Source organism: Papio anubis, chromosome 2 (genome assembly GCF_008728515.1).
Source record: "Papio anubis isolate 15944 chromosome 2, Panubis1.0, whole genome shotgun sequence".
NCBI classification, from domain to species: Eukaryota; Metazoa; Chordata; class Mammalia; order Primates; family Cercopithecidae; genus Papio; species Papio anubis.
The window spans coordinates 163,193,178-163,211,656 of NC_044977.1; the positions used below are offsets into that span (position 1 = coordinate 163,193,178).

Genomic DNA, 18,479 nt, shown 5'->3' on the forward strand with positions numbered 1-18,479 from the left:
TTTTTAACACACAGGCATTTTCAAGTGCTGATAAATTCATTAATTTAACATCCAAATGTTATACCAGATTATAAAATTCTTCTTATGTAAACAATCATCCAGTTAATTTTAGCTGTGGTAAAACCAAAAAATTCGGTATTCTGCATCGTAATAAAAATACACAAAATGGAGTTCTTTTAATTTTCTAATGTTTTGAGTGTTGATTTGGGAGATTCTAATATAAAGAATATTTTCAAGTCACAAAAAAAAAAAAAAAACTGTCCTGACTTTCTGAGGCTTTTTGGTTGCTATTCTTTTAAACTAAGAAACTAAATCGCCTACTCTGAAAAAAAAAAAAATCCCTTATCTCAGAAATGAACTTGTTTCAAATAGATCAAAGATAAATATATGTGTGACATTTTTTTCCAGTATCTATTGAAAGAATATTCATATTAGTGACTAATCAACAAACTCCACAATCCCCATCTTGTTTTACTAATCTTGTCAGCAAATGTTATTAGCAGAATGATCTTTCTATTTCTAGTCCTTTCCAGGCTAACTCTCCCTACAATCTACATTTAAAACAAGTTCTTCAAACACAATTTTTATCATGTCACTGTCCTGTACAAAATCATCCAGTTGCTTAGCAGGGTCTCTGGTAACAAATCTAAACTCCTAACTTCGCCAGGAGGAGTGAGGTCATCTACCAACAAGCCCACCATTTTGCCAATATTATATAAAATTTATTAAATCATCTGTTCATTCATTTAATAGATGTGTTTTGAACTTCTGTATGCATAAGGTACATGGTAGCCCTTGCATACCAAAACATGAAAAAACAATGATTGGTTACCTTCTGGAGCCTTCAAATTGAACAGGAGATATGGAAGTAAACACAGTAAATATATTGAATACTTACTGTGTGTTACTCAGGAGTCTCAAGTTGGTGTGTGAGGCACTGGGGAGACATTGGTGTTTGTGTAGAACAGGAGAGGGCCTGAGCTTTCAGGTACTGACCATAATAGCTGTGTGCAGAGAATGTCCCTGGGCAGACCTGATGGGAGGCAGTTGACAGTAGATAAGGAAGGTGCTTCTGGAGAGTGAGGAAGGAAGGGAAGGGATGGTGAGCCATCCACCCTCTGCTTTGGGCTGCCTGTCCCCATTCCCTGTGTTTTTACTTAATCAGATTTTCACATACCACTCATCTGCTGAGACTTCTTTCTCTGTCCTCTCTGCCAATCTGTACTTTCTTCTTTTTCAATTATCTCAACAGTCTTCTAGGAGACCTTTCAAGATTCCAGGATTTATGTTACCTAAAGCATTCTATTGAGCCCTTTAAACCTTTAATTTGCTTCAGTTGGTAGGGCTTCTTCAGTTATTGTGTATTTTATTAATGCATTCCATCTTGTAAACAGGATAATAACCTCCTAAAGCACTAAGATTGTATATCAAGTTGCTCTCTGTATCTTACGCTTGACATCTGTTCTAACATTCTGCGCAGAGTAGTTGCCCAAATATTAACTGACTAAATATGATTTGATTTTAATTATTTGATTCCATTCAATGCATGTATTGCTATGAAAATTATGACCTTTGTGGAATTTGAAAAACGAACTGTTTATCAGAAAAAAAAACTATTCAACGATTTGAGTTATTGTCAATTCACTGGTTTATGAAATTTGATAATTTTGAGTATAATGTGGCTTTCTGTTTATGTTTGATTTCAGTAAGAGATACATGTGCTTGTACTTAAAAAGCTGAAGAATCTTATCTATTAGGGATTTTGATTAGGATGGGGGAAGAATAACCACTGTGTAATGGTTCAAGTTGCTCTGGGTTTAAAGATCTTTAGAAGCATATAAAGATTATCTTTTGGTTTCACAGTTACTGCTGAACGCCTACACAGCCCTTCTGTTATACCAAGTACTTATTTTAGAGTCCTTTGATCTTTTGTTTCTCATGTTTACAATTATGGTAAGGACATATAGTCATTAGTCATATGAAGAATTGCTAATTTATATTGGGCTCAAAAGACATTTGCATAAGATCTTACTTTTGATAAGTAATTGTTACTCTGCTTGCCAACAGATATAGGTCACCAAAGTGCTGCAAGAAAGGATTATTTTCGATGTATTTCAAATGTTAAAGCACAAACATATATTTTTATTAGTTAAAACCTCATTTAAATAATTGAATGGAAATAAAGAGTCAGACCTCCACCTCCAAACACGTTAAAAAGCGTCCCCAGTTCAGAAGGGTTCAGGCTTCTGGCTGTGTAATCTATTTTTTACATAAGGACATGCGTATGCTGATGTTAGTACTGGGAAGAGGAAGTGTGGCAGGAGAGGAGTGCTGAGAAGTGAAGACCTCCAACCAAGGTAGGCTAGGAACCTATGCATCCTAGTAGTGGAGGACCCAAAGGGACTGCGGAAAGAACAGTGGGAACAACTCAGAGATGCGCAGTTGGAGGCAGCCTGCCTGCATAGTCCTCTCTGTTAAGAAGAGAATGCGGTAGCAGAGAGAGTTGGGGTAAAAGAGAAATTTTAGTAATAAAACCATGTTGCTAGGATTATAAACGACCCAGTGAAGAGGAAGACATTAATAGATGAGACAGAGGTTCAGGATGAAAGATGTGAGGTCAGGAATGAAGTACAGTCATGAAACACTTGACCTTAGAAAGGGAGAAAGGCTCGTCGTCTGAGATAATACAGAAAGCCGTGACATTTAGAAAAATTCTGAAAAAGAGAGGAGTGTTTTCAATTGATGAGGTAAACAAGGAAGTGGTGTCATAGGAGAACACCAACTTCGGGGGTGAGGAAGTGAAAGCGGGGATTCAAGACAGGGGCAAGAGTATGGGGACGTTGCTCAGAGTCAGAGATCAGCAGTGCCAGCCAAAGGGACTGATTAAATATCAGATCCTGCTGGGGTGATGGGATGCGTGAGTCTGGGCCGCCATGGGAGTGAGAAGTGATGTGGCCATATAAGAATGGGTCTTTATAATTCAAACACATGCATACACGTTCTCAAGTAGGGGATTGGTAAGGAACACCAGCAGGAGAGCTGAACAGGAATCTGCAGAGGGAGAAACATCATGAAAGTTCATTTGTTAGACATGTATAAAAGTTGGGAAAAGATGTGTCAAATTCTTTCAGGGCAAAAGTCTTTTCCACTTCTAACACCTATGTCTTTGTCTCTTTCAATGCCAAAACTGTAACCCATTTTTGGATTATAATTTCCTTTCTAGTCGCTGAATTGGTATGCTTAATAAAGGATAGGAAGATGATCAAGAAGGAAACCCAAACTGCTTTCCCTCAGTGAGCTAGGTGTTTCTGTCAGGTGATTTTAAATGGAAAATAAATTGTTCTCTGGAGGAGGAAAAAAGCAAATCAATGACATCCTGTTAAAGATGATGAATTAACAAATGCTTTTAATCTCTACTCTAAAACCTCCTTAAAATGACAGTAAAGGTTTTTTTTTTTTGTTTTTTTGTTTTGTTTTGTTTTGTTTTGTTTTTTTAAAGCCACAAATCCATAAGGACAAAGAAAACGGGAGCAACAAAATTCTAGAAACTGAGTAACAGCTGAACAAGTGATAATTGGCTTAGCTACCCACTCAGGAACCTGAATCTAAAGCTGGTCGTGGGGGGCCTGACACAGCCTGACTCACAGGCCAGGCACCAGCTCAGATCTAACCTGGTGACCGGGTACCTCTGGGAACTGGGATAAAGCTAGTGATAAAAGAGAGAAACTGTCTGGAAGCTGGATTAATTAACACTTAGATTTCTGTGTCCTGACAGTAGGGAGGTTAAAAATAGCAAAATTCCCATCCTTCATATGGGGAATTTAATAGATGATGCTTGAAAAACAATTCTAAGTAAACAATATAAGCATGTTACTTAGAAATATGAACATAAATACTAAAGAAGGGAAATAATCAGCTAAAGGTGTTGATAATGTGACTGCTTCTAGGGAGGGAGAATTGTGGACAATTATTTGGTTCTTTATGTACATGCATAATTCTAGTAAAAATAAAAACTAAATTTGAAGAAAAAAAAAAGGAAGGAATCAAGGGACAAAAGCTGCCGCAGGAACTGAGGATGTTCCCAAAGATGTGATCCCACACCCACAAGGCCTGGGACAGTGTCAGGTTGCAGAGGGGCGGAGAGCCTGCAAAGGACCCCTGCTGGCTTCCCTGTGTTCATGGGCATGCCCCAGGCAGAGGTGATGCCTGCATGCCTGGGAGGATGAGAGCCTGGTTCCCCTTTTGGCAGGAGAATCTGTTCTGTGCACTTTCAGAATGACTGTTAGGAGGGAGGATCAAACTAAATGAAAGATGACCCAGCCCTCCCCAGACCTCTTTAAATGGAAGCTTCTTTGCTAAAAGCTTCAACGTATTTTCATGCATGGCCAGGGTTGCATCATCACTGAGTAAAGTGGGATCGAAGAAGATAACTTTCCTAATAATAAAAGCTTCAATTACCCTTCATTTTAATCAATTTAATGGGAAATTTTCAGTGGATCTTATACATCCCTGCTTTCTTAAATTTGATTTGCCAAAAACAATTTGAACATTTGTTTTGAAGACCCAGGATCATCTTGAGATGCTGCAGTTTAATGCAGTGATTTCTTGAAGTCTTTAAGTTTGGAGGCCCCTTCACCTGCACACACAGCAGCCTGCCTGCTATGACTGTTCAGATCTGGACATGGTGTTAATAGTTTAATTCCATCTCCTTTCATTAAACTCTCACTTCCTACTACTTTGTACTCTATTTCTAACTGTCTGTCTGTATACCGCTCTTTTTTTTTGCTCTTATATTTGCTGCTTCCAGTCTGCTGAGCTGTTGATGTCTCCCCTGTGACCAAGCGATTTATCTTACATAAAAGAGGATGAGGCCCCAACACACTCCTGCATGGAGAAAACCGGCAGAATGTCAGGCCAGACCTACATTACCTGGATTTAATTGCTCAGAGACTTTTTTTTTCCCCAAACTCCTCATATCTCAGTGTGCTCCTAGGAGCTGAGTTTATCAGATAAGTAAGCCATTACCATCTGTCACTTGGTTCATGCACATCATCTTGCCCAACATAGTAAAGAAAATCATCTGCGAGATTCATTCTGAAAGCACTTCTCAAGTGTTCTGTTTGAAAATACAATTGACCCTTGGACAACACAAGTTTGAACAGCATGGGTCCACATATATGTGAGTTTTTTCAATAAATATACTGAGACATTTTTTGGAGGTTGGCAACAATTTGAAAAAAGACATGAACCATGTAGCATGGAAATATCAAAAAATTTAAGAAGATAGGCCACAAATGCATAAAATATATGTAGGTACTAGTCTATTTTATCGTTTACTGCCATAAGATATGCACAAATCTGTTATAAAAAGTTAAAATTTATCAAAACTTATGCACACACTTAAAGCCCATACATAACATCATTCACAATTAAGAAAAATGTAAACAAATGTAAGATACACTGTTAACTCATAACTGCTAAAATTAACTGCAAAACATACTTTGCTACTGTAATAATTTCATAGCCACCTCCTGTTGCTGTTGTGGTGAGCTCAAGTGTTGGGAGTATCTGCTTAAAATGCTGTGTGATGCTAATCATCTCTGACTGAGCAGTTTATCATTCCAGTAAATTGCATTCCCAGTAAAAAGTGATCTCTCATAGTTATGGCATATTATTCATCATGTTTAGTGCAATACCATAAACCTCGAGTAACACCATGGGACCTATATGAAGTGCCACTGGTGATACTGTAAGTGCTCCCAACAAGCAGAGAAGAGTCATGACATTTCAAGAAAAAGTTGAATTGCTTAGTATATACCATAGATTGAGGTGTGCAGTTGACTGCCATTTCAGGATAAATGAATCCAGCATAAGGACTGTTCTAAAAAAAAAGAAAAGAAGGCCGGGCGCGGTGGCTTAAGCCTGTAATCCCAGCACTTTGGGAGGCTGAGGCGGGCGGATCACAAGGTCAGGAGATCGAGACCATCCTGGCTAACACCGTGAAACCCCGTCTCTACTGAAAAAATACAAAAAACTAGCCGGGCGTGGTGGTGGGCGCCTGTAGTCTCAGCTACTTGGGAGGCTGAGGCAGGAGAATGGCGTGAACTCGGGGGACAGAGCTTGCAGTGAGCCGAGATTGCGCCACTGCACTCCAGCCTGGGGCACAGAGCAAGACTCCGTCTCAAAAAGAAAAAAAAAAAAAAAGAAAGAAAATTCATGAAGCTATTGTTGCAGCCATACCAGCAGGTATGAAAACCTTGCACTTCTTTTGCAAAATTTTTTTATCTCACATTGAAAATATAGCTTTTAGATGGGTACAGGATTGCTACACAAAAGGCACACCTATAGACTAATATGATTCAAGAAACAGTGAAGTCATTATATGACAATTGAAAGTAAAGGATCCAAAGCTGGAGAATTTAATGCCAGCAAAGGATGGTTTGATAATTTTAGAAAGAGGTTTGGCTTAAAAAATGTCAAGGTAATAGGTGAAACAGCTTCTGTCAACCAACAGGCAGCAGGCAAGTTCCCAGATGCCATTAAGAAAGTCATTGAGTCAAATTATCCTTGTTAGCAGATGGTATGATCTTACGTTTGGAAAAGCCTAAAGACTCCACCATAAATCTGTTAGAACTGATAAACAAATGCAGTAAAGCTGTAGGATACAAAATAAGCATGCAAAAATCAGTAGCATTTCTATATGCCAACAGTGAACAATTTGAAATTAAAAAGTAATCCCACTTAAATTAGCCCCAAATAAAATTAAATACCTAGGAATTAACTTAAAGAAGTGAAACATCTCTACAGTGAAAACTATAAAACACTAATGAAAGAAAGAGGGTACACATAAAAAACTGGAAAGAGATTCCATGTTCATGGATTGGAAGAATCAATATTTTTAAAATGTCCATACTACCCAAAGCAATATACAGATTCAATACAGTTGCTATCAAAATACCAGTGGCATTCTTCATGGAAATTGAAAAACAAATCCTAACATTTATATGGAACCCCTAAAGACCCAGAATATTCAAAGCTATCTGGAGCAAAAAGAACAATACTGGAGGAATCATATTATTTGCCCTCAAATAATACTGCAGAGCTATAGTAATCAAAATTGCATGGTACTGGTATAAAAGCAGACACATAGACCAATGAAACAGAATAGAGAATCCAGAAACAAATCCACACATCTACAATGAACTCATTTTCCACAAGGGTGTCAAGATTATACAGTGAGGAAAACACAGTGTCTTCGGTAAATGGTGCAGGGAAAACTGGATATCCATATGCAGAATGAAACTAGACCACTATCTCTCTCCTTATACAAAAATCAAATCAAAATTTAAATCTATGACATCAAACTGTGAAACTACTACAAGAAAACATTGGGGAAATTTTCCAGGCATTGGATTAGGCAATGATTTCTTGAGTAATACCCCACATGCACAGGTAACCAAAGCAAAAATGAACAAATGGGATCACATCAAGTTAAAAGGCTTCCACACAGTAAAGGAAACAAACAACAAAATGGAGAGACAACCCACTGAATGAATGGGACAAGGAATTAATAACCAGATTATATAAGGAGCTCAAACAACTCTGTAGGAAAAAGTGTCTAATAATCCAATTTTAAAATGGGCAAAAAGTTTAATAGGAATTTCTCAAAAGATGACACACAAATGACAAACAGGCATATGAAAAGGTGCTCAATATCATTGATCCTCAGAGAAATGCAAATCCAAACTAAATGAGATATCATCTCACTGCAGTTAAAATGGCTTTTATCCAAAAGTCAGTCAATAACAAATTCTGGCGAGGCTGTGAAGAAAAGGGAACCCTCATACATTGTTGGTGGGAATGTAAATTAGTACAGCCATTATGGAGAGCAGTTTGAAGGTTCCTCAAAGAGCTAAAAATAGAGCTACCATACGATCGAGCAATCCCACTGCTGCATGTATACCCAAAAGAGAGGAAATCAGTATATCAAATAGATACCTGCACTCCCATGTTTATTGCAGCATTGTTCACACTAGCCAAGATGTGGAAGCAACCTAAGCATCTACCAACAGTTGAGTGGATAAAGAAAATGTGATACTTATACTCAATGCAGTGCTATTCAGCCATAAAAAAGAATGGAATCCTATCATTTGCAACATGGATGGAACTGGAAAGTCATTATGTTAAGTGAAATAAGCCAAGCACAGAAAGACAAACATCACATGTTCCCAATTATTTGTGGAATCTAAAAATCAAAATAATTGAATTTATGGGGATAGAGAATGGAAAGATGGTTACCTGAGGCTGGGAAAGGCAATGGGAGGTCAGGGTTGGGGAGGTGGGGATGGTTAATGCGTACCAAAAAAATAAAAGTTAGAAAGAATGAGTAAGACCTAGTATTTGATAGCACAATAGGGGTGCTGTAGTCAATAATAATTTTATTGTACATTTTAAAACAATGAAAAGAGTATTATGGAATTGTTTGTAACACAAATGATAAATGCTTATTAAGTGGATAGATATCCCATTTTCCATTATTATGCTTTACATGCCTGTATCAAAACATGTCATGTACCCCATAAGTATATATACCTACTATGCACCTATAAAAATTTAAAATAAAAATAAAATTTAAAAAACCATTGAGGAGAAAGGATATCTGCCTGAACCGGTGTTTAATGCAGCTATACCCTGTTCTGGGGGGAAAAAAAACGTCACAGAGGACATTTGTTAGTAAGGAAGAGAAGCAAGCACCAGGATTTAGGGCAGGAAAGGATAGGCTAATTATTGTTTTGTGCAGATACAGTCAGGTTTATGATCAGGACTACCCCTATCTATAAAGCTGCTAATGCCCAAGCCTTAAAGGGGAAAGATGAACACCAGCTGCCAGTCTTTTGGTTGTACAACACGGAGGCCTGAACAACAAGAGCTTCTTCTGTATTAGTTTCATTGATGCTTTGTTCCTGAAGTCAGGAAGTACCTTGCCAGTAAGAGAATGCCTTTTAATGTTCTTTTGATATTGGACAATGCCCTTGGCCACCCAGAACCCCATGAGTTCAACACTGAAGGCGATGAAATATGGTCTATTTTCCCCCAAGCACAATATCTCCAAGTCAGCTTGTAGATTAAAGGGTCATAAGTACCTTAAAACTCATTACAGAGGATGCTATATGGAAAGGATTGTTAATGCTGTAGAAGAGAACGCCTGATAGAGAGAACATCATACATGACTAGAAGGATTCGAAATACTGTTGAAGATACCATTATTGTTAAGAAAAATCCATGAAAGTCATCAAGTCCAAAACAATAAATTCCTACTGGAGAAAACTGTCCAGATGTTCACAGGATTTATAACAGAGCTGCTGAAAGAAATCATGAAAGAGATTGTGGATATGGCAAAAAAAAAAGTTGGGGGGTGAGGGGTTTTAGGTTATGGATTTTGGAGAAAATCAAGAGCTCATGGACACCACACCAGAGGAATTAGCAGAAGATAACTTGACAGAGATGAGTGTTTCCAAACCAGTGCCAGACAATGAGGAAGATGTAGAAGAAGCAGTGCCAGCAAATAAATTGACACCAGACAATCTGGCAGAAGCGTTCCTATTATTCAAGACTGCTTTTGACTTCTTTTATGACAAAGATCCTCCTATGATACTGGCACTGAAACTAAAGCAAAAAGTGGAAGAAGGACTGGTACTGTATGGAAGCATTTTTAGAGAAGCAAAAAAGCAAAAAAGACAGAAATTGCAGTGCATTCCTGTAAAGTTACACTGAGTGTGTCTGCCTCTCCTGCCTTTCCTTCTGCCTCCTCCGCCTCTTCTGCCTCTGCCACCTCTGAGACAGCAAGACCAACCCCTTCTCTCCTTCGTTATCCTCAGTATATTCAGCTAGAAGATGATGAGGATGAAGACCTTTATGATGATCCACTTCCACTTGATAAATAGTAAATATGTTTTCTCTTCCTCATGGTTTTCTTAATGTTTTCTTTTCTTTAGCTTACTTTATTTTAAGAATATAGTATATAATACATATAATATACAAAATATGTGTTAATCAACTGTTTATGTTACCAGTAAAGCATCCATCAGGTCCAAAGTAGGCTATTATTAGTAGACTTTTTGGGGAGTCAAAAGTTACATGCAGATTTTTGACTGCATGCAGGGTCAATGCCCCTAATACCCCTGTTGTTGAAAGGTCAATTATATTTGCAAAAGGAAACCCGAGAGCCTTATAACTTTTTGTTTTGTATTAGTCTGTTCTCGTACTGCTATAAAGAAATAGCTGAGACTGGGTAATTTAGAAAGAAATGGGCTCATGGTTAATTGGGTTATGGTTCCACAGGCTGTACAGGAAGCATGATGCTAGCGTCTTCTCAGCTTCTGTGTTGGTCTCAGGAAACTTACAATCATAGCGGAAGGTGAAGGGGAGGCAGGCCTATCTTACATGGCTGGATCAGGAGGGTTGGAGGAGGTGATGCACTCTTTTAAACAACCAGATCTCATGAGAACTCAAAAGGGGGGATGGTATTGAACCATTCGTGAGAACTCTGCCCCCATGATTCAGTCACCTCCCACCAGGCTCCACCTCTAGCACTGGGGATTATGTTTCAACATTAGATTTGGGTGGGGACACAGTTTAAAACCATTTATTCTACTCTGGCCCCTCCCAGATCTCATGTCCTTCTCACATTTCAAAATACAATCATCCCTTCCCGATAATCCCCCAAAGTCTTAACTCATTCCAGCGTTAGTTCAAAAGTCCAAAGTTTCATCTGAACAAGGCAAGTCCCTTCCACCTATAAACCTGTAAAATCAAAACAAGTTACTTATTTCCAAGTTACAATGGGGATATAGGGATTGAGTAAGTAATCCCGTTTCAAAAGGGAGAAATCAGCCAAAAGAAAGGGGCTACAGGGAGCAGTGTCCAGGGGCTGTACAGAGCAGCTGGGCCCTGGACTTGGTCCATGAAACCATTCTTCCTGCCTAGGCCTTGGGTCTGTGATAGGAGAGGCTGCCAGGAAGGTCTCTGAAATACCTTTCAGGCCTTTTCTCCATTGTCCTGGCTATTAGCATTTGCCTTTTATTTATCAAATTTCTGCAACCTGCTTGAATTCCTCTTCTGAAATGGGCTTTTCTTTTCTGCCACATGGCCAGGCTGCACATTTTTCCAACTTTTATGCTCTGTTTCCCTGTTAAATATAAGTTCCAGTTTCAGGTCATTGCTCTGCTTGTGCATGTGAGCATAGGTTGTTAGAAGCAGCCAGGCTGCATCTTGAACACTTTGCTGCTTAGAAATTTCTTCTTCCAGATATCCTAAATCATCACTCTCAAGTTCAGGGTTCCACAGATCCCTAGAGCAGGGACACAATGCAGCCAGACTCTTTGCTAAAGCATAGCAAAGGTGACCTCTACTCCAGTTCCCAGTAAGTTCCTCATTTCCATCTGAGACCTCCTAAGCCTGGACTTCATTGTCCATATCACTATCAGTATTTTGGTCGTAACAATTTAACAAGTCTCTAGGAAGTTCCAAACTTTCCCTCATCTTCCTTTCTTTTTCTGAACTCTCCAAACTGTTCCAACCTTTGCCCATTACCAGTTCCAAAGCTGCTTCCACATCTTCAAGTGTCTTTCCAGCAATGCCCTGCTTCTCAGTATCAGTTTCTGTTTTATGAGGCTTCAGGAAACTTACAATCATGGTAAAAAGCAAAGCGGGAGCAGGCATCTTCACATGGCCCGAGCAGGAGGAAGAGAGGGGGAGGTGCCACACATTCTTAAACAACCAGATCTTGTGAGAACTTACTCACTGTATACTACCAAGGTGGGATGGTGCTAAACCATTTATGAGAATGCTACCCCCATGATCCAATTACCTCCCACCAGGACCCACCTCCAGCATTGGGGATTATATTTCAACATGAGATTTGGATGGGGACACAGATCCAAATCCTCTCAGTTCTCATTTATGTCAGAATGTTTCTCAGCTCTGTTTTACAAAAGTGAAAGGTTCTTTCCTGGGAATTCAGAGACCCATGTTCTGGTGCCCTCTGTACCATGTCTTGCTGTGTGACTTTAGTTTAGTCACTTGACCCCTCTCTGCCCCATTTTCCTTCTTTTAAGTGGCAGTGGATTATGTGATTCCCTGATGGCCCTATGCCTTCTAAATTACAGTGAACTAAGATCAGTTACATAAACAGCAGTTTGAGAATGGCTGGATTACAGTTACTGAAAAAGATTAAACAAGTCATCCCATACAATGTTACAGGACACATAAATTGTAACCCATCATCATTAGTTTCAAGGAGTAAAGTTAACACTTAACTCTGAAGGTGAAAAGCCAACCTTTCTGAAGATGAGACACAGGAAACCTGCATCAGACTCCCATACCCCATTTGAAATCCGCAATATCTTTTCTCTTAAAGACTGGGTATTGAACCACCACATCTTCTTCTAGGCATTTACTAATTAATTAACTAATAATTAGTGAAGTCAAGGGAAGAAAAGAAGTAACAGCGTCCTCAGTGGCCTCTTTCTCATTTTAATTCCCTCACAAGGGACCTTCATCACTGATAAGGGATGGCAGAGGAAATGACCACAAAGACAACAACCAGGCCAACTCATTCAGAGCAAAAACTTCACAATAAGCAACTGGTGTCTAGAAACCCGTCTCACCACACCCCAACCGTCCCTGTAACCTTCACCCTAATTCTGCTCTAAGATTCCCACATCATCTATTCACAGTCATGCAAAGAAAAGAAAGATTCCCACATCAACTTTCACACTAATGCTATTTTTCATATGTGTGGTCAGAATCTCCCGGGAATGCTTGTTGAAAATGCAGTCTCTTTATATCATTCCCAAAATATTGACCATTTGGGAGTGGGACTCAGGAATTTGCATTGTGGTGAGCACATTCAGGTTTTGAGAACTTCTCTTTTGAGGGTGGAGCAGAGCAGGCCCTCTTCTGAGTTCATGCTCTTTCCCTAAGCCTCTCTCCTCTGTCTCGCACAGGGACAGTGTGAGTGACTGCTCTGACTCAGACATGCACCAGCTGTGTGATTGAGGGACAGCCAAATTATCTTTCTAGAGCAGCATAGAACATGGCTTTCACCAGTGACATTTCCCCTGTGCCACAAATGAAGGGGAGGGAAGTTTGGGGGATACTTGCCTTTCCTGGGGTACCTGTTCTATGATTAAATCCCAACACTGTGCTCTCTTGTCACATCTTCCTCCCTCCTTCCTTTGTAAACCCGTAGAGTCTCTGAAAGCATCCCCTTGTATTTAAATAGCAATTCTCAGGGTCATCTCAGCAGGTGTTCTGCTGAAGAGGGGTCAAGAGTAACTCTCAGGCTGTTTTTAACTCTGGCACTTGCATAAATAAACCACTTGGTTATGAGAATTCCCATTATAATTGCTTATTAAAACTGAGAAGAACTACAAGTAAAGTCCACAGACAAAATGAATCACCTTTCTCATACAAATACCAGAAGGTTATGTATATACATACATATGTGTGTATATTAGGTATCCTTACGTTTAATATAAAGTGATTTGGCCCAGATTATCTCTAAGACTTTTCCAGCTCTCTAATTCTGTGGTCTACAAATACTATAGTATATTATAAATATGTAAGGGATTGTAAAAGGGAATATATAAATAATTGAATAAAAGTGAACAAATGCATTCTAAGAATGTTTTAACAGTATTTAGAGGTAAACTTTCTTATAAGAATAAGGAATATAAAGCAACTTTAATTAACCTGTGTTCTTTTATTATAGGTCACTGTATTCTCATTATAGGTCAGTGCTGTGTCCATAACATATTAACATATTACATTAAAAACACAGTCATGCATTTGTGGAATTTGTTTCATGACAAGTTATTATACTAATTACTTATTGGAGATACAAAAAAAGGATGATAATGTTTCTACCATCATGGAAAGTTATAATAAAACACAACCAAGTGAGTGGTATAGATAACAGGTATAAATGAAATTTGAAGAAAGGAGCAGTCTCAGAGTCTTTTGTTGTTAGGAAAGGAGGCCAAGCTTGAACTAGGGGCTTGAGGGAATGCAGGATTTGTATAAGTTAAGCAGAAGGAACAAGGCATTTTAGATGGGCCAAAGCTTAGCAGACTTTATCATCAAGGTGTACTTTCAGTGCACATGAAATGTATTGTCCTGGCTGAAGGGAAATATTTGCTTTTCAGGAAACAGTAAAAATTAGGATTGGAAATACAGGCTGGACTCAATGAAGGAAGCCTTTTAATTCAAGTCTAAAACATTTGGGATTGATTTTTTTTAAGCCAACATTTACTAAAGCCTAATTCATGCAACACTAGTCATGTTCCTTGGGCAAAGGACTTCATCATCACATTTTTATAATGCACCTTATCCCCTTTGGAGATTCTCAGTACACATTATCATGCTAAATATCCTCCAGTTTAACTCAGCATTTCTCAAACTTATTTGGTGATAAAGCCCTTGTCTCAAGTTCTATCTGTCAATTTCTTAAATACTTCGGGAAACTGTTACAAGCAGTGAGGTCACTAGATAGTTTAGGACTCACTCAGAAACTCAGTGATTGATTCTGTCTCCTGTGCCCTCCGTGTTCATATACTACTCCCAGCAACAGAATGTGGATGCCTGAAGTATTCGTTTAGAAAGAAGTTGGTTGTGAAGGTCTGTTTCAAGTGTGACACATACGAGATCACAGCAGGATGGTCAAATGGAAATAGCTAGTAAGTTGTCAAAACAATTAGAGTGAAGCTTTGGATGGAGATCAGGCCTACAGATAGAATTGGCTGTCATCCAGATAGAAGGGCCACTTGAGTGAATGAGTTATCTGTTGTGCCCATCACTTGTTGTCTGTGTTCCTCCTACTGGACTGGAAACTCCTTGAGGGGAAGGGACCTTTGTTTGTTCATAACGTTTCCCAAACGCCAAGAACAGTGTCTGGCACAAAGCCAGCACTCAATAAATATCTGTTGAGCTGAATTGAATACAGAATGCTGCGTATTTATTTGTTCAACAAACAAGCTCTTTCTCTCCATCTGACCAGAAGCTGGAGATTCCACAGAAAAATGGGATATGGATCCTCCCCTAAGAAGGCTCCAGGTCGAGTATTGGAGACAGGCATCTAAGCCACTCATAAGTGTAAGTGCAGCCTAGGGTGTAAGTGCAGGAGTGAGTGCACACTGCCCTAGAGCCCTGATCACACAGAGGAGGAGTGGGGAGGTCTGTCTGTGGGGATAGTTGAACCAGACTTTAGGGCAGGAGTTAAGTCAAGAAGGTTGTTTGTCTAAGAGCCAAGGCAAGTGGGCACAGACATTCCAGACAGACAGAAGAGCGTATGCAGGGCAATACAGCCCATGCCAGCAGCAGCAGTGAGTAACGTGGAATATCACATGGGAAAGACAGGAACAGCAAATGAGGCTGGAAATGGAGGCCAGGAACTAATACATAATATATAATACATAATATTAAGAATATTAAGAAGCTTTAACATTATATTAAGCAAACAGACTTAGTGTTAGACTGCATGTAAAAGAATTTTGTATGGCAAAAACCAACATTCTGAAGGTTGTGCTAACAGTACTTATTGATGGATTGAATGTGGCATAGGAGGAGAGAAAGAGATGATTTTTGGCTTCCTCTTGGAAGGATGGAGCTGCTATTTACCAGGATGCTGAAGACTGGGGCAGGCCCGGTCTTGAAAGGGAAGATCAAGGGTATGGTTTTGGACAAGTTAAGTTTGATATGCCTAGTTGACCTCCAAGTCTGAAGTTTAGAGGAGAAGTCAAGACTGGAATCAATAAACTTGGGAGCTATCGTTGCAAAGGTAATCTTTCAAGCTGGGAGACTGAGCTCATCCAAGAGATGACCGTAGACATAGAAGAGGGATCCCTGGCCCCCAGTATTTATATGTCAGCAAGATGCAGAAGAACAAACAGGAGGTTAAGGTGTTCAAAACATTTGGGCATCCATCTGGGTTTCAGGTTAAGGTGTGACAGCTAGAGAGGTGGGAGGAGAACACTGATCTTCTGGAAGTCTAGTGAATGAAGTATTTCAAGAAGATACCGTTTTTCAGATGTTTGTATTAAAGACCCCAGAATTCCATCACATATAAATCACGATGGATTGGTAAGGATATCGGGGAAGCTGATAACTCAGATTTGGGGGAGGAAGGGCATGTAAATTGTGTGCATGTCCATATCTGGGGAAGCCCATATGGGAGTAAATTTCAGAATTTCAAAGTTTATATACTTCCAACCAATAATTCCATTGTTTCAGAGATTATTCTATAAATATGATCAAATACTTAGGGAAAGCCATATATGCAAAGGTTTTTGTTGTAATATTGAGGACAACTTAAATGCTTACCAGGAGGGCCCTGGGACGTACATTATGATACATTCTTATAATGGAACATTATGCCACTGTATAAAGAATAAAGAATTCAAAAATTAGCCAGCTATGGCGGCACATGCCTTCAGTCCCAGCTACTAGGGAGACTGAGGCACGAGAATCGCTGGAACCTGGGAGGCAGAGGTTGCAGTGAGCCAAGATTGCACCACTGCACTCTAGCCTAGGCGACAGAGCGAGAATCTGTCTCAAAACAAAAAGAATAAAGAAGTATATGTGTGTGTATGTGTGTGTTATATATATACACACTTGTGTATATATGTGTATATGCATTTCTGTATGTGTGTATATATATTTGCGTGTATGTATACATATATATACTTGCCTCCAGACATATGTATACATATATAAGAAAGATCTTATATACATATATAGAGATATAGATAGTTGTAAAAGCAAGAGAAACCGTGTGCGTTATTTGCTAACATTTGCTTTAAAGAGGCAGGGAGAATATGCCATGTGTGCTGTGTGTGCATCTCTCAGGAAGGGTACCTAAGAAGGAATAACAGCGGTTGCCTGAGATGGGGAGGGAAACAAGGAGGCTGGGAGATCGGGAAAGGAAAGACAGTTCCCTGTATATCAGTTTATACTTTTAAAATTGTTAAACCATATGACTACATTATCTGTTGAACATTAAAATCGAAAGAGGTGTCAAAAAGAAGGAGAAACATGGACAGGCTGCAGTCACGAGGACCTTGTGTGTTATGGTAATCATGCCAGACTGTGGGAGAGCAGGAAAGCATCGATGTGAAAGTGGCGATCCAAACAAAAATGTTCTAGGTCTAACAGAACGTGTGTGGCGATCCAAACAAAAATGTTGTAGGTCTAACAGAACTCCTCTGTGCATAATTGTGGTGAAGACCTCTTTATTTCTCAGTGAAATGAAGTGAGAAGGGTCTTGCTAAGCACATTATTCTTCTTCTTATCCCACCCGGGTGAGTCATGTGGTCGTGTGTTTAGAATGGTGGCATGGTAATTAGATTCCACAAAGGGCTGAAAGTTATGCAACTTCATCTCACCTAGCTCTACCCAGATGGAAATTGCTGGCAGAAGAAGAAAACCTCCCTCATATAATTCATTCACAAATTGTACTGCTGTGGATTTGGCATTGCAAGGATCTTGTCATCCATCTGGGTTTCAGGCATATATTTAAGAGACCTGGTTTATCTTTTCCGTCTCATGTGGAACGGGATTTAACAGTTCAAAATCCATCTTAAAATAATTTGGCTTTTGTTAATACCCAGATTGTTTGGGAAGAAGGCCAAGAAAAGGAGGCTACCAACTGGAACTATCTGAAAAGCAATTAGGCATTTCCACATCTCCACAAGGATTAGGATGTAAACACCCACAGGTCGGCCACACACCCAAACTTCAGACCTCTGGAGTTTTGAGGCAGAGCATATAGTTTACAAAGGCTGTACATTTAAACAGGTACTATATATAAATTATACGTATTCTCAAAATTATCAGATATCCATATTTTGTTCTCTAAGTAGTGTGATATCATACGTACAAACCATGTTACGTTAAGGTATGTTTAATACTGTTGACATCCACCTCTTGAATGAGGTCCCAAACACACCTGTGTCATATGGTATTCCATCTTTCAGGAAATAATCCACTACACCTAATTTGGGGAATTTGAAATAAATTAAAAATATAAATATATATTTTGTCACCATTTAAAAGATTTTAGCTTTTGCTTTTAATTTGTTTTTTAATCTACACACAAAAAATTTTGTACTGGTTGTGTTTGTGATAAAAGAGCTTTTTGGGACAGCAAAGTAAATTTTCAGTTGAAAAACTAATCTTTAAGTGTATTCATTTAAGATCAATGTCTCCTCATGAAGAATTTTTAAAATTGTATTTGCTTCTAAAATTTTAGCCATGTGCTACATGCTGTATTTTATTTTCATATCATTTAGATTGGTAGAGAAAATCCCAACCAGAATGTTTGAAAGGTCGTCTGCTTTACGTTTGGCAAGAATAAATGGCATTCATTTCATCGAAAAAGGAGATGATGCCATGTTTCTGACTTGGCCCTCACTTCCTTTCAA

General features: G+C 39.0%; 1 protein-coding gene across 1 annotated transcript in view; it reads left to right on the plus strand.

The window, feature by feature from the left end:
• The window catches only part of PLCL2 (phospholipase C like 2), a 192,862-nt gene that overhangs the window by 145,143 nt on the left and 29,240 nt on the right, over positions 1-18,479 (plus strand). The gene's annotated exons all lie outside the window — the stretch shown is intronic.